This window comes from Lissotriton vulgaris, chromosome 4_1 (genome assembly GCF_964263255.1).
Source record: "Lissotriton vulgaris chromosome 4_1, aLisVul1.2, whole genome shotgun sequence".
NCBI classification, from domain to species: Eukaryota; Metazoa; Chordata; class Amphibia; order Caudata; family Salamandridae; genus Lissotriton; species Lissotriton vulgaris.
This window is the reverse complement of record NC_141691.1, coordinates 1,469,183,032-1,469,200,670: the sequence shown is the minus strand read 5'-3', so window position 1 is coordinate 1,469,200,670 and position 17,639 is coordinate 1,469,183,032. Positions and strand designations below refer to the sequence as shown.

At 41.4% G+C, this 17,639-nt stretch overlaps 1 protein-coding gene across 1 annotated transcript in view; it reads right to left on the bottom strand.

Moving 5' to 3' along the window:
• The window catches only part of MAPRE2 (microtubule associated protein RP/EB family member 2), an 859,854-nt gene that overhangs the window by 728,269 nt on the left and 113,946 nt on the right, over positions 1 to 17,639 (bottom strand). The window contains exon 2 of the mRNA XM_086965723.1: positions 14,399 to 14,510. The gene's annotated coding sequence lies outside the window, so the exon portion shown is untranslated. The remainder of the gene's footprint in view (positions 1 to 14,398; positions 14,511 to 17,639) is intronic.

Genomic DNA, 17,639 nt, shown 5'->3' with positions numbered 1-17,639 from the left:
CCCATTCCACCAGGGCCACCTCTGCTACCAGTGCATTACCTCACAGGGTGCCTGTCCTCAATATCTGTCAAGTTGTAACATAGGCATCAGTGCACACATTCACAAAAAACGACTGCCTTGACAGCCAAGTCTGATAGGAAGAGCATATTGGCTGTTTGGTCCTGTAGAACGGTTTGGTCTGAGTCATTCCACAGACCCATCACCTTGGGATGTACAGCTCTGGGGTCTATTCTAAAGGTGTGGACCCTGCTTTTAGAAGTGTCCATCAGAAGAACAAGTTACTTACCTTTGGTAGTACTCTTTCTGGTGAATACTGTACCTAACTAGAGATTCCGCACCACCCTCACATCTGCCCGTAATGTGGAATGGCCTCTTTTCCATCTAAAAAGGTGCCAAATTAGTGATCTGCACAAATATATGAACGATTAATGGTGGAGCTCCGCGTCAACAGGGACGGGTAATGTCCAGAAAGAAATGGACAGATTAGTGTGATTGGGTTACACCTACATGGAGTTCAAGTCATCACTTTCAAAGCTCAGAGGAGTTGATATGGAGCCGCACAAAACCATCTACTGGTGCGCAGGGGCTATGCTAAAAAATCTTATTTATCCAGTTTGGCGCACGGCGATATTCCAAAGGTGAGTAGTTGGCGGTTAAATAGTGTAACCACCAAAAATATCATTAGTAAAGTTAATTAACTTGTCATCAGTGGCACAAAAAAGCCCAGCTACATTCAGGTATCACAGTAACAGCTTCTCTGCAGAAATTCAATTCAGCTTATCAAAGAGGCATATTACTTACAGGCCCCCAATGAAACCAGGCATCATGATGAACCCAGACATCGTAAGGTACAGAGGCTTCCCCCAGGCTGAATGTACCTCCTACTAGGGAAACTTAAATTGACTACACCTGATAAGCCTTCCTGTTCATCAAAAAACAGGGAAGGTAATCAACTTAGGGAAAACAGGAGCTTTTGCCTATCACCCCCCCCCACACACACATACACACACCACACATGCACCCCCCCTTCCTTTTTTTGATCTTGACTTATATATATATTGCACTCAAAACAAACTTGTGAACATGGAGGACCGAAACAGAAAATAGCCAAAACTGAGTTCTAGCCTCACAATGGAGACGAAGGCATCCTAAAAGAATTGGATACTCTTCAGCTTGAAATTGTACTATATTACTGAATGGGTTAAGGGATGCAGGTTTGTGACAGGCCTCTCAATGTTTTTATTTCTGTGCATATTATGCTAATAGAGCCTCTTGGAAGGATGAAAGAGCAATCACCATCTTACTTACAATGTAGGTGACTTTGTCGCCCACAAGTGAGGATACAACTGAGAAAAATGGTGGGCTATATCTGTTGAATGGGAAGTGCTCTGTCAGAAAGACCCAGGGTCACATGGTATACTTTCCCAGCAACTACAGTAAAATCCTTCTCCTCTCAGATCACCTTGTGAAGGTCGCTGTTAGTTTTATTTCCCTGTCAAGACTTATACTGTTCATTGGACAGGGTGGTGGAGGTGTTGGCTTTTGGGAGTCATCAGCTGCCGCAGTAACCTTTGCTTCTTGTCTCTGGGATGTGACTGTGAAGGCTTAGTTCACTGACTCACATTTGGACGCTACCTAGCACAGGATCTGGTTTGGCTGACAAGTAGCACTACTCTCGGTGTTCTGTGCTGAGAACACTAAAATGTGTATCACTACAGTCCTTATGGCATTCACATAATTTGTTTTTTCGTTTACAGTGGTTCGTGTCAAGGTGTTGCTTGGATTTGGGAAGGTAAGTGAGATGACAATATATTACTGTAGAATTTCCTCAATGAACTGACTTGCCAGAGGCACAGCTAATTATCTTACTGGATGCCTTAGAGATCAGGCCTGGTTGGAACACCAATGGTGCAGATGGACTGTGCAAAAAAGCAATTTGATCATGGATATGCATGACTATGACATGACAAAGGTGGATGACCCTGCCTGGCGGGTGCCTGCCTCCTCCATGACACCGGTAGCTGACATACGGCTATCCTAAATACTGTTAGATTTGTGACATGGTCTTTCAGAGGTCTGAATGATCATTTGAAAAAAAGAGTGAGATTGTTTCTCAAACATCTGAGGACACAGACTACATTTCTTCAGGAAACACACTCCGCTGCATCCCAGAGAAAGTATGAAACTGTCAAATATCATTGTATATCAGAATACTGAGTTTTTAATATCGTGCTAATATAATATAGTCAAGATATTGACCACCAAAATATCGATAAGGTAAGAATTTATAGGTAAGAATAAATGTCATTTCTTATCCCTACATCCATGCACCTTGCTTATATATATATTCCTTCCTTCGGTTCTCCTTGCGCCCGGGAATTGCAGCGCTCGATGTCCGGTTTGTAATCCCTGCGGCAGAACCACGCCGCTTCCAATATAAACACAATTCTCCCTTTGCAGGGCGAAAAACGGGACGAACTCGCGTGTTAAGGTTATTTTGCTTTTTTTATTTGATTTTTAAGCCTTCAGATAGAATCTTTGCAGATAGGGACAAACACTGATCTACGCGTTTCGGGAGAGCTTCTCCCTTGCCTTTGTGAAAAGACTGTATGTGTCCGTCCACCTAATTTAGGTGAGCGGACATACAGCCAAACCTCCAATGGAGTAGTCGTCACTGTCCTCAAACTATGGTCCGCCCAAATTTAAATCAGGAAAGTGGACCATTATGTTGGCACGGGGAGGAACTCCTCTGCAAACAAGTTTCCTCTCCGCCAACATATGAATCAGCCCCTAAATCTGCCATATATATTGAATAGGGAGGGTGCAGGAATGCAACCTGGCTTTAGACTGCTAACAGTGTAAATCATGTGAGAAAGGGAGTTTTGTTTGCTTTAATTTTAACTCATGGTTGAGAATGCAGTGCCCTATTTATTGTAAGCTGACATTGATCAATGCCCATTGTACCAAGCTTAGTCTGAAGCAAGGACACGCCTATCTTATCAAAGGCTGCCCTATAATCAATAAAACAACAGTTCAACTTCCTTTTGTTTGTCAAAGTAGTCAAAGCAATCCGGTAAAGTGCAGTCACATTATCATATGTCAGGGCTCCCCTGCATTAGCCTGTCTGAATTAAGGGAATTAGTTCATTGGAGTCACCTTGGATTTCGAGATCTGAAAGGAGTGCATTTGGGAAGAGTTTGCTTTGTGCAACCAAGAGAACGGTAAGCCTATAATTATTTATGTATGGGCACCTCAATATAGCCCTTCCAGGATGCTGGGATGATGAGAGTTCTAGTCACTGGCTTGAATAGTGCCATGAGGTGAATGCAGATAAAGCACTTAAAACTGGGTATTTTGTATTCCTTGTCTTTCGTCACATAATCTTAATTGATGCCTTTCACATCCCATACTTTTAATTGATACAAACAAATGGTTTGAGACTTCGACCCTCCCATACTAATTTTACTAATGAACTCTCTTCTTTGAAGAATTAACCTTCTGCTTACTAATGACCAGAATTGGCAGCAGTCTTTTTTGTTTGGAGGCTTTCCACATCTGGACCCAGGGAAGCCCCTAGTGATGTCGTTGTACCAGAGCCACCTCAGTTCAATAGGCTCACTTACATCTGGAAACTTCCAATTGTTTGCCTGCGTTTCCAGAAAATATACAGGATATCTTAATTTTTTTCCGAACGCTCTGATTTGTTTCTTGCATTCTCGATTATACCATAATTTATTACTTTTGAAATCCTATTTCCATTTTATGCAGGCAGGTCATGGTAAATAATCGAGTGCAAGGAGGCAGATGTTTTCCAAGGCTTTTAGTGTTTGTTTAAATAGTTCACTGAAATACAGGCTAGAGTCTGGTGAACCATCACAAAAAAATTTATATATTCAGCTATCACTTTCCATGACTGCACCAGATTTTGGAGGTTGAAGGACCATTTAATTCTTATTTTGAGAACCCCAAGGTGTAAAATCTGTAATATCAGTGTGAATTATTAGGCTTTTATCTGGTCTTGCCAATGTGCATCTTAAATAATGTTTTAGAAACCAGCAAACCGAGTGAACCAAGGTCCCTGATTACAACATGGTCTAGCGTAGTATTTGTAACACTGTCTGCAATATGGGTAAGATCACTAGCAAATCTAACACTGAACTGACAAAAGTACATAGCAAATATATTTTCACTTAGTGACTTGCCGCTTTTATTTCAGGAATGTGTATAGAAGTAACAGGTGGCAGGCTTCAAATGAAAACACAAGTCATTACTCGCCACAAAATAGGTAGGCATTCATTTCACCAGTCATAATGATCGTTGTGTCATACCAATTAGGTTAGAGATTATTTCTGTAAGCACCTGTACTTGTATATCGAGGTTGGTTCTTGATGGTTTAAGATAGACATTGCACAGCATAAACTTTTGATTTTTCTATGTGCACCCTATCTCAATGAGCATTGTTATTATGATTACATTTCTCTCGATTTTAATAAATTGTTTTGTGACACACCAAACAATAGGGATTAATGTTATTAGCCCGCCTCAAGTCCTACCCTGGATAGAAGGTAATGCCTTATTATCGAAAATCTCATACTCAATGATTTTTAAGTTAGTGGTGTGACAGGACTCCTGAAGACAAACAATACAGACTTCTTCTGATGCTGACAAAAATCCCTCCTTCATCATCAGTTTTGTGATGCCACCGACATCACATGACAACAACACCCATGATTTATCTATTGTTTTAGGGATTAATCATTGAGGGCTGACATATGACAAATCCCATCTTAACTTTGGTTGATGGGAGCCTTTGCTAGCCTGTTTTACATTCTGATTTAATATGTCTCTGATCAAGGACCAAGAATTAACAGGATCCTCCAAACCATGAAGGAGCTAATACGCTCTTGTTATCACCTAGTCTGGTCCCATGAGAAGTATAATTTGTCAGCTACTGAACTTGTAGCTTCTGGTTATTTTCTGATGCGACAATAAATCTGCAATCTTTACTTAGAGCTTCAAATGTATCACTTAAAATTATCCTTTGTGGTCAATTCTTTTCACACAATGTTTTATTAGTGATAGTCTCAACATACTAGGATAACCAAATACCAGAGGTTGCAAGAGCCTACCGGCAAATTTCATGAAACATCCTTTTTATTCAAGAGACAATGCACTATGTATGAGTCCTCAAAACTCACCCTTTGTTAATTCCAATTGGGGTCCCATTAATATTGATTCAAACTAAGAGTGACAGATATCTCCTCTATCGTTGCAAACACCTTCAGTAAATGTACTCTATGAAGATACTCTCATCCACCCTAAGAGAGGTACAAAGGTAAGAATTCTGAAGTGTCTATGGACAGAATCATAAGCAATTTAAGGAAGTCAGTGGACGTTTGGAAAACACTTCCTCTTTCGCTGATGGGTAGTACAATCATAGCAAAATGTATAGCATGCCCTTGTGCTGTACCGAAGTTGAAGATGTATATAGGATAATTTAAAAAAAGAGTTTTAAGCTCCATTAGGTCCGATATCTCACATATAACAGCTGAAAGACAGGGGGAACTGGGGAAGAGATTACCAGAGTTAAACAGTCTTGGGGCTAAGGCTCAATTAAGGTTCCCGGCTACACTAAGAGTAATGTGGAATAACCATATGCATATGATATGGTCCACTAATGAAGTAGATATGCTTATTGCTACGATTCAAAATGAGAAGCAGGGTGGGGAGTAGGGGAAGCCAGTAAGGATGAGAATTTGTTTCCTCACCGTGGAAGTCTACTTGTAATTTTTCTACATATTTTCATGGAGCCTCGGGTGGGGTTGGGTCCGAATAGGTATTGACCTATTGGAAGGTAGGGTTCCTCAGGGTAGTACAGGGGGGCACTGGGGTTCGGGGGAGGAGTCGAGGGGTCAGGGAGGGAAGGGGTAAGGGATCATGGAGGGGGGCACAGGGTGGCAAAATAGGTTAAAAAAATTCCTCATCGCACAAGTTTTCAGACTCCCTTAGGGTTAGATCAACTAAAATACAATGTCATTACATAGATAAGTTGCATCTAAACTGTACAAGGATAAAATGATGGGGGCCGTAGTATCCAATTTATCTCTTGGAATTTGAATGGTCTAAGGTGTTTAAGAAGACAAAGATTAATATTTAAATATTTAGAGTTATCCCCCGTGAATGTTTGTCTATTGCAAGAAACGCATTTGAATAGGACAGAATCAGAATCTGTTTTTTCTAAACTACCATGGATCAAATGTTTCTGTTATTCGCATCAAGAGATGAATACCCGTGGAGTTGCCATTTTAGTTAAAAAAGGGATTACATGCACAATAGGTTCTGTTCAGACAGATCAAACTGGTAGATGGGTTATTGCATCGCTAGATTTTGAGGGAGAGAAGTTAATTTGCTCTTCTTATTATGGCCCGAATATGGACGATTCATCCTTTTTAGTTAAGTTGCAGGAAAGGTTGATAGCGGTATGTCCCCCGATAATTTTGGAAAGAGATTTTAATGTCCGGCTTGATCCGGTAAAAGATGGATCAAATGTAAGCCGTGTTGATGGGACACCGAGATCACTTAGGGTAATGAAAAACATCAATTCAGTAGATATATGGAGAGCAAAGATGAGGGATGCAGATGGATTTACATTTTACTGTAAAAAGAATCACCATTCTTCCAGAATTTATTATGTTCTGGTGAATAGGGAAAATATAGAGAATATTATTAATATATCTGTATACCCTTGTCATCTATCTGACCACACACCCTTAGCATTTGTGTATTCTACCAGGATAATCTCTCAACAAGTCAGATGGACCCTAAATAGGTCAATGCTTTTGGTCCCATAAATAATCCAGGCAATTAAAAAATCCTCTCAAGAATTCTTCCTTTTTAATCTTGGTTCCACTACAGTAGATGTGGTTTGGGATGCCTATAAGGCAAGTCTAAGGGGGCATTTACGGAGTCTAATAAGTACAAGGAATAAGATCAATGCTTTAGAACTTCAGGCATTGGAGGGAAGAATCTCTTCTTATGAGGAGGAAAGGAGTCAGATCGTCCAGGGTGATCCCAGAGAGGTGGTTGAGATAGACGGAAAACTCGAGGAGGCGAGAAGAGATCTACGGTCATATTTTGACCAGAAATGTAAGGATCAGTGGAAGGTTCGTAATATGGAGACGTTTGAATATGGGGAAACAGCTGGTGCCTTACTGGCATGGAAGGCAAGAGTAGATAGGGCTAAAAAAAACATTAGTCAGCTTATAATCGATAACGCCGGAACTAAATCTAGTGAGCCGGCAGTTATGCAGAATTGTCTCCTGTCCCGGTTTGCAAGCCTCTATAAAGAGGATATTGGCCCCTCTTTAGATGCCATAGGTCAGTGGTTGAAAGATAAAACTATGCCAGTCATCACGGAGTCAACCAGAGATCTCTTAGACTCTCCTATTACAATGGAGGAGATTAGGGAGCAAATAAAAAGAGCTAAAACTAAGAAGGCTGCGGGTCTTGATGCCCTCCCTAGTGAAATTTATAAAATCTTGCTCGACGATCTTCTACCGGTACTCCACACTTTATTCACAATGGTATACAGCACAGCAGGGAGGATTCCTAGCTCGTGGAAGGAGGTAACGATAGTTTTGTTATTGAAGCCAGGGAAAGACCCTCTGTTACCTGACTCTTATCGCCCAATCTCCCTGTTGAACGCTGATTAAAAGATCTTCATGAGCATTTTGGCAGGGAGATTGGGTAAATTAGCTCCAAGTCTGATTAACACTGATCAGAAAGGCTTTATACCTGGAAGAGTCATACAGGAACAAATTCAATTATTGATCGGCAATATAGATCTAGCCGAACACAGACGGGACCCCTTGGCGGTAGTGGCATTAGATGCCACTAAAGCCTTCGATCGAGTGTGCTGGAAGTATCTATGGGCGGTGCTGAATTGGACGGGTGTGGAACAGACGTTTATTCAGACCTTAAAAAATAGCTATCATGGAGCATCCGCGAAGATCTTATTAAATGGCTCTCTGACCTCTAGTTTTGAAATTCAAAGAGGGACGAGACAGGGGTGTCCCCACTCTCCCCTCTTGTTAAATATATATTGAGTCCCTTGCACAGGCAATTAGGCAGGATAATAACATAAGCCCTTTTAAATCAGGAGATTACCAATCAAAAATTGCCTTATATGCAGACAATGTCATAATCTATACTGCAAATCCAGACATCTCTGTCCCCCATTTAGAAAATCTGTTGGCGGAGTTTGGCACCATTTCAGGGTATGTGGCAAACTCTGATAAAACTGAGATTATGTGTTGGAACTCAGCGTATAGTCAAGGTTCAGTAAGTAAAGAGTTTAAATACCTAGGGGAAAGATTGTAAAGGATTTAAATAGAATACCATTGATTAACTGGGAAAGATTGAAAAGGATATAGACTTTCTCTTCGCCAGGTGGAAAAACCTCCCTTTATCAATCTATGAGAGGGTCAACCTGGTGAAGATGTCGGTTCTACCAAAATTTACCTTTCTGTTTGGGGCGGTTCCTCTTATCTTTCCGCAGGATTGCATCAACAAGATCCAGGGGAAGATAGGTAGCTTTATTTGGGGGCAGAAAAGCGCCAGACTCTCTTGGAAGAAATTGAGAAGGAAGCTTTTGAAAGGGGGCCTATACATCTTTATTTATTGGCCTTTCAGTGTGAGGGCATAAGGATTCTATTAACTACACAGGTGGAAACTTCTTGGGGCAGACTTCTGGGGGAACTTGTAGTAGAAGAGGGTGGTAACGGACAGGATCGGTTCTTATATAAGTTTGGGGCGCCCAGATTTTTCAAGCGGTTACGCCTTAAGGTTTTAAAAGCTGCCTTGCAAATATGGTATAAATTAAGGCATATCTGGGATATTGGATATTTTTCCCCATTCTCTCCAATCTGGGATTCACCGGGGACCCCCATTTGTTTGGGTGATAGTTTAGCAATTCCGGTCAGAAGGGCGGGTTTGGAGAAGTGGTCAGACCTGTTGGGACTTAGAAGGGGTCCTTCCTTGGGAGGTATTGCTAAATAAAATTGGTCCTGCAATTTTAAGATTGAAGTACCTTCAGATAAGGTCATGGTTTGAGGCGGAGGCCCGAGATACAGGTGGGAATTGGGAGCTAGAGCAGTTGTTTCAAGATGCCGGCTCAAGGAAAAAAGAGGTATGATTGTGGTATGGAAGTCTTTTAAATGCAGTTTACCATGAGGCCCCCCCACAGTCAGCAGTATGGAATTCTACTCCCCTTCTTCAAGACACTGAAAGACTTTTTGAATTATCTATTAAGTTGTTGTACAAATATATAAATCCTTCGAATTTAAAGAAAAATCATTATTTTGTACTAAATAGGCTTTACTATACCCCGGTCAAAAATGCAAAATTTGTCTCCTCTGCTGCTGCAACCCCCGTTTGTCTGAGGTGTTCTTTTAAAAGGGCGGATGATATCCATATGTTCTTTGAATGCGTAGAACTAGCGGTATTCTGGAAAGAGGTGGGGGACACTTTGGCAGACATTTTTCAAACACATATAGAGGTTGATCTTTCTTTAGTGATATTTGGTACAGAGAACCATGATCCCAGGGCACTTTCACCTCTTCAGATAGGTCTCCTTCTCTATCTTGTGATTCTGGCTAGAAGAGAGATACGCTTTAGATGGAAGGACTCTGGCCCTACCACTAGAGAAGGCTGGATTAACGCCGCCCTAAAAATGGCAAACTTAGATCAAGAAGAAGCTTCTGTGAACATCTGGTCTTCTTTACTCTCTTGGGGGCGCAACATGTGCATGGTAAATAATTATGATCTAATAACTGGTACTTTTGTCTAATGATTACACCTATCCTCGGGATAAAGAGGAAGGCCATGGTTGGCCAGACAAAGGAAGTGAGTCGAGAGGGGCCCAGTTTAACACTAAGTTTCGACTTGTTAAGTCTGAGGTGAGATGAGGACAAAAAAAAAAAGAGTTTTAAGGAGTTGGACAATATATTGATATGATTGATATTGGGAAGGAAGAGGTGCAGAGTCAAACTAAATGTTTTCAAGTGAGACTGCAAAGACGGTATGCTATTTCTACCTGACATCGAGAGTTATTATCTGGGACTTAAATTGCAAAACAGTCTATGCTAGTTTGTGGGGGGATTGGAACTAGACAACCATCCTCTAGAGAGTATTCAGCATGACCCTAGCCTCTATGTTTTTTCAATTCAGCCTGGATAGGATAACTCCATTATTAATAACTTGGCTACACCAAGGTGGTAGCATCTGAATAGGTAAAACATACACACAGAGACATTTATGAACAACAGATTCTTGAGATTTCACGTTGCACAACAATACATACAGAATAACATGCACCTAATACGTAGAGGATCTTTCTGGGCCTAAATGGTGCAGGCAAAAAATAAAGTTGACCATGCAGGCTCAAAGTAATTCCTTGACCTTCCTAGAATTTCCTTGTAACTTGGCTTCCCAGACCAGTAAGTGAAGAACCCAAAATAATGGTATTGCAAGCACCATTAGCTCTGGTATGGGTGTTATTGTTATCTGAAAAAGCTGCACCCTCAGATTTAGAATTCAGATGACCGTTAGAAGTTCTTGCATTTGGACCATGTTTGTCTGATTATTAACAGGTTGAAACCTATTATTAGGTGGTCCTCTTGTCAACCATTGCCTTGCTCCTGATTTAGTCAGAGTAATCATCAGGGTGGCCTTCTCCAAAGGCTTCCCTGTTATTTCTCCAACAATTGGAGGAAAGATTATGTAACGCTAGAAGAGGTGTGAAAAGTTGATGAAACCTTTTACAGATGAACCAGAAAATGGCGCCCAAAGAGATAAAAGAGGAAAGAGGAAAAAAGAAAAGCTAATGAAAACTCCAGCAAGAAAACAATAATGCAATAAGCAAGACAACTTCATAAATCATGAGAAAGAACAAGAAGTAAGATAGAAAGGCCACAAGAGAAACAAGCTAATGCAGACAAGAGGCTACTCGCTGCAAAGGAGACAAATCTTGCAAAGACCTGTGAGGCACTCCATTCAAGTTACTCCTTGTGCACTAGATGAAGTCTCGAAGAAAACCCGAAAACAAAAACAGGTCCGCTTAGATTAGGTGCAATAAAAAGAGACTATCATTCACCATTGTCAACAGTAAGCTTGTAATTCTCTGTACATGCCACCAGAGGTCAGTGTGGCAAAATCACAGCTAAGGTATTTGGTAAGCTGGGCCTTTTCTTCAGGGCTATGGTGAATTCTGTAGCAAATATGCCATTTACCATAGTCTAATGGTGAGACCAAGGTCTTCCATAAGTAACTCTAATCAAGTGACGGAAGCAAAGAGTTGGAGCTCTTACAAATGATTGAGTAAGCAATAAGTTCGCCTGGGACCCTGGAAGCATGTTTGCCATCGAAAGCAATGAGAAGGCATCAGGGCGTTCAATAAAAAACCTCTGCATACGAGCATTTTCAGGTCCCTGGATCAGCTGTCTGAACTGGAAGCAGCAATATACTAGTGACTCTAACAAAGATGCTGCAACAGGACCCTGAGCAGTGAAGACAGAGCGAGCAAGTCATTGCTTTGTAGCCTTTACCAGTGTTAGGTAGCTGCTTGTTTTCTCCACCCCTGGCTTTGTTGTTAAACAGCAGACTCGCAAACCCAAGTGACCCTTCCTGAATGAGAGGTGCTATATTAATGCTGTTTCTCACTTTTCTATTGCATTGATACAGCCTTCAGGGTGTATGAAGATGCTGTTGGGAGAACATTCACTTCTTAAGCTTTACGGTGATATCTGGGGGACCCCTTACTCTTCTCTAATCCAACGACTGCAAAGTTTCAACTTGTTTTCATTTTCCAGATCTCTTCATGGACAGTAGAGTCGAAGAACCTGAAGAGAAGTTCTGAAAAATGTTTTGAGTACCACAAGACACGGCAACTGCATCCAAAGAAGGCTGTGTAACTTGATGCTCATTGCATTATTACATTTGTTCTCTACAGCTTGCGCCTAAACAGTCCGTACATCTGCTCTTTTTGGTGACGCTGATGGTAATGGCAAATTTGAAAGGACGAAACAATCAAGAAATCCACAAGTGTAGGTTGGGTGAGGAAATGAGGATGTCTCTCAAAACGCAGTCTTCAATTTTTTGACTTGCCTTTTCTTTGTCACTTTGACAGAGGGTACTGTAAGAAACAACTTCAAAGCACATTCCACAAAACATAGTTCCAGAGGCAGGAGGAGTTTTGCTGAAGACTTTGTTTGCAAGATGTCAAAACTCACTGATGTCTGGAGTTGTGAAACAAATGGTACATTTCCTTAATGCCTTGTTCGTGATCTTGTGATTAGTCAAAATGTAATCAACACAAGATTGAGTGAGGAGTCTACAGCGGTATGCCCCCAGTTTGGAACTATGCTGTGTTTGTGTCGTCAGTCGATGCGACCTGTCCTGATATCTCCTCAATCTGGTTTAATTTCTGTGTCAAGATCTATCTCCAGAGAAAAGCCTCTTGAGGGTCTTCTTTCTTGAAGCTTTCGAGCAGCTGTCTGAGGCCATCCTAGTGGTGGGGGCACTGCTATGGGCTGAGGCTGCAGCTGCTGAGGTGCAAACACAGGGCACATGGTCTGTGCTATGGGTCCCCTGCACACAGATAACAGTAGCGCTGACTTCTTTTATTGTCTTGCATCTACACTGTCCTATAATGGTAGTTGGAATTCTTAGGCTGATAGAAGTCAGGCAATGGCTTTCTCAAAAGAACTAAAAATTAACTAACTGACATTGATGTGGATTCTGGGGCGCTGAAAACCCTGGATTCCTTAAAGAAGCAGGGTCACCATTTTCACAAGACGTGGTGATGGCTATATGTGCACACGCTATTTCCTGTCTTCTTTATTTTCATGTTTTTAAAGTTGATGAATAGTTTTTTGGGGGCAAGTGTATTTTATAGTATTACATGTTTTTTATTGAAATAACTTAAAAAAAACTGAGATAATTCTTTGAAAAGAAAGTTTTATCTAGGAAAATTTATTCCTGGATTCTCTGCATAGTGAGGTACTGAAATGTTTATAAATGCCTAAAAAGATCCCACGAAGGAAAAGAATATGATCAAGTATGAACCTTATAAAGCCAAATATATCGCTGACAACATTTAACATTCTATTCTACATTCTTACTTCTGCAGGAGAGGTCATGCCGCCTCTCCTTTACATACTGTGTTGATGAGCATACACTTTTGAACATATTCGTAGCCTTTATTACACCCTAGCTGATTAAGCAACATTAGGAGCCAACTAGATTCTATCTTCAAGCTTCTCTGCCTAATTCCCTCCATTTCTAACCCATTTTTTCCTCTCTGGTTATTTCTCGATTTCGACGGAGAAGGTATCTCCATAGGCTGTTGTCGATTAGGCTGGCACTGACTCATCCATTGTTACTCCCCATCCCTGACCATATCTCTGTAGCTTTGTTTTTCTGTTGCATCTTTCTACCTCTTTCGTCTTTCCTCATGCCAGACTGGAGCTTTCTCCAACTATCTGCTTCCATTCTGTCCAACCGTTGGTCATACTCCAATGGGCTTCTTTTCTATTCCTCAAAGTGGTGCTAGCACGGTAATAGATCTAAATGTTTAAGTTTTGGTAAAAGACAGCTGTAGAGGTCTGTTGTTTTAAGACCTATGGTGTACAGAGCTGCAAGGTGCTACCGTGCCTTGTATTTCCAAATGTTCGCACTACTGTGCCCTATCTTTTTAATCTGCCATTCTGAAATGGCCATCAGCCATATTGGAATGGCAAATTAAAAATATGGAGGCTAGTGCCTGCATGAGCGGCTATCCGGGAATATCTTTTCTCTATTAGAAGACATATTCCGAGATTGTGCTCATGTATGTCCATATGTGCACACAGCATGTATCAATCACTGGCGGACATTTTGCAATTACTTAATGGCAATGCAAAGAAGCACTGGCAAATGCAGTAGCTCAGCCCTACAACGGAGAGATCTATAAGATGGTTTTAACTTTTCCTGTGTTGCCAGATGAGAGATATCCATGAAACTACCTCATCGTTCTATTACAAATGTTTACATTCTATGTTGAGGCTATGTTATGATATAGGTTTTGTTATATAACTGGTCATTTTATAGTTCTTTCAACCACTATGGCATCGTTGAGTTTTTTTGTCATTTGAGAGCAGCTTTGTGAGAAACCAGAGCACCTCCTGTTTGTTCTTGTATGCTGCTTTGGTGTTCAATTTTGTGTGTAAGATAACCTGGGACTTGGATACCTCAACAGCAACCCAGCATGGAAAAATATGCGCGTTTTTGTGGAGTATCAGAGTACAGTGCAAGACAGACTTGCTGACATGCACATAAATATGTAAGCTAAAACGTCACTTACCAAAGACTCTGCCCTGGCAATTCCAGGGACAAGCAGCTTCACCAAGCGAGTGACTCAGGGCTTCTAGACGCCTCAGCACCGCCCTTGCTACCTCTGGGTCATGAATCAGCGTCTGTGAAGGATATGAAGACATTGAAGAGGTAACTAGAAAGGCTTTTTCAATTGTTCACCTCATGAATAATCAACCTTTCACTAGTACGCCCTCTATTTATTAAACATAACCAGTTCTCGCCCATAAAACAGCTTCCACAGAAATGGTTGATTACGTTTCAGGCAGACGGCAGGACTCTAACTAAATCTTAAGGCAGACTTTTGTTACATATTAAAAAGATAAAAAGGCATCCAGCGGCAAACTATTTTTGACAACCTATATTGGGATATCACTCAGAAAACTTTAAAAAGCTGCATACTTAAGCTAACCTACTGTAAAGACTCGTAAGTTGTCATTTTGAAAAATTCTGAAGTTCTTCCACCCTAGAAATGTGTTTTATGGTTATTCAATGTGATGGAGAATTTAGCATATCCCTCACTTTTTCATAAAATAGCTTGGTGGGTTAATGTTCAAGTTTTTTATCAACAGTCTTCATTACAACAACGTGTTGTCCTTGTCATTCCAGTTGTTAATTTAAGGGTGGATCATTTAAGCACAAACACACTTGGTAGTCTATCAAAGACACAGCATAAAAACAAGTATTGGCAAAGCCAATAGGTCTGTCTGGCATGCCGAATCCCGAATAAGACATTATAAAGCCTGCTACAGTGAGAAAAATTAATGCTTTCTAGATATAGTGTATCTAGGAATTAATATTTTAATGTGTGATATACTTTGAAGATGTGCAACAGTCCCCTGGGCACTGCAGTGCAAGCACTACTTACGAGGCAGAATGATACACCAAACAGCAAATAGGAGGTGGTGGGGTGCAAATGCTCCTCAGGTTTGAGCCAAAGCCCACTCTAAGTACATTCTAGAGCCTGGGTAGTAATAGTTCTTACAGACAGCTTTGCTGTCAAAAGAGATCTAAAATCTTCAGGAAGGGAGCAAACATTTGCTCCAGTCGTCAAAGAATTCCTTGATTGGCTATCCCAAGCAGAGACACAGAAAGATCTAAGAGATGTCAAGGGAAGTACGGATGCGCCTAGGACTGGACAAAGATGGATTAGGACTTGGTAATTGAAGATTACCGTTGAGTAGTCTGAGAATCACAATCTTATCCATCTACCATTGTCTCTTCCTTAACACATGAGAACATTTCAAGAACTGCATGAGATTTTCGTGAAACAAAAAATCCATATGTGCTGCATCACATCAAATTTAGATAGAGAAAAGTGAATTAAAAGTCCTAACACACCTGCCATGAATCCACAATGCTTATAAAACCCACTCACAGCTTAAAATGAGACATAAAAGCATAGAGTGATAAATAGGTGGCTGTCCAACAAATTTTCACCCAGAGATGCTTCTGCATTTTGTCCCGGAACCTGCAATCCCAAAGATGGATCTCCCATGTCACTGGTAATTAGGGGACCCTACCTTGAGGGCACCTTCCACACACTGAAGGAACAAATGGTTGAGGATAACCTAAAAGCTTATCAGTTCTTAACTTATAAGGCACTGATGGGGGTTATCAGACGTTTCCTGGGGACCTGGAATCTTAACACCAGTGCACGATCCTATGCAGCTCTTGCTCTCTTCCGGCAGGGGTAGGCACCTGGTTTCATGGGTGTACAAAACGGCACTGGCTATGAGAGTGGACACCCTCCCAGCCTTAAAGACCAAGTGGAAGCAATATATTGAACGTCCATTCAATGGGGAGGGATGAGGCCAGACCTTGGAGCATGCATACACTCTAACTCGCAACACAAGATTTAAGTACACTCAATGCCTCAAATTACATCGTACATAACTCATGCCACACAGACTGAATATCATGCTTCACACTGCTGACCTGAATTGTCCCAGGTGCGCACTTACTGATGCCAACTTTCTACGTATAGTGTGGGATGGCACCATCATCAAGCGCTTCTGGTTTCAGGTGGCAGCGGACCTGGAGCGTACATACAGGAGAGATTTGTCTCATTGGGTTATATCCCGGGAATTCCGAGAAAAAAGTTGCAAATACATTTTTGGACCTCACATTAGGAATAGCCCAACACTGGAAGTCCCCACAGCATCCTCCCCACAGTCGATGGCAGGCAGAGGTGATGAAGTGGGCTGCGGCAGATGGGGCGATATTGCGCTCTGAGTGGTATGGAGGAATGTGGCGGATGCCCACAGCAAACATATGGCCTGTGGTAGCCACCAGCTTCTCAGAGTCTGACCCATGATACCATTAATAAGGGAACATGCTGGGAGTGGCAGTTGCATTGATCTCTGATGGTTCACATGAGCCAAGGGGTGCGCAGGTGTTCAGCCGCCGGGGGCCTAGGTGTTCGGACCACTGTATCATGTAGTCCATGGAATATATACTTTTCTCTGTTTAGAGCTCCAGTCGACCCTTTCCCACAGCTGAAAGTTCAATCCTTTCTGGTTCTCACAGGCCGGCGCGTGGAGCGCGAATGGACAAGATTCACACAGTTCATATTGGAAGTTTGTTGTTCAGTTTCAATTACTCTTTATTAAGCAGCAGGGGATAGAGGGCTGTCTATTCATACTGGAGCAGTGTCTATGTGAAGCCATGGCTGCCTCTGCATGCGGCTATGTTGGTGATTGGATTGCTGAACACTTCAACAACCACTGTTGAACTCTCACATGCCTGTATTTACATATAGACTTATAAAGATTACCTTCATATTAACTGCAGCTGTATGAAGTGGTGTAACCAACTGTACCTATTCAAACCCATATAAAGACAGTTTTAACACAAAATACCATATCACTGGTAAAGAAACCAGCTTCTGCCAATGAGACAGCAAAGGCACAACTATTCCCCTTTTGTATCTCTCCAAACACGACAACATATCCGAAGTCCTAAATGAAAAGTATTCTGTCACAGTAAATACGGACATAGCTCCCGCTTCCAAACTGGATAGAAATCCCTTAATCCCCTCCCATACAACATTCGTCTTTTAAACTAATTCTATTACCACAATACCTAAAATTATCACTGATGTGCTTGCACTTGAAAAAAATTTCAGTAAGGTTGTTTATAAAAATTACCTGAATCGTAGGTGCACAGATACTAGGTAAGGCCAATTTCTAAAACCTGCAAGAGTCCGATAAAACCAAAGGCACAACATCTGT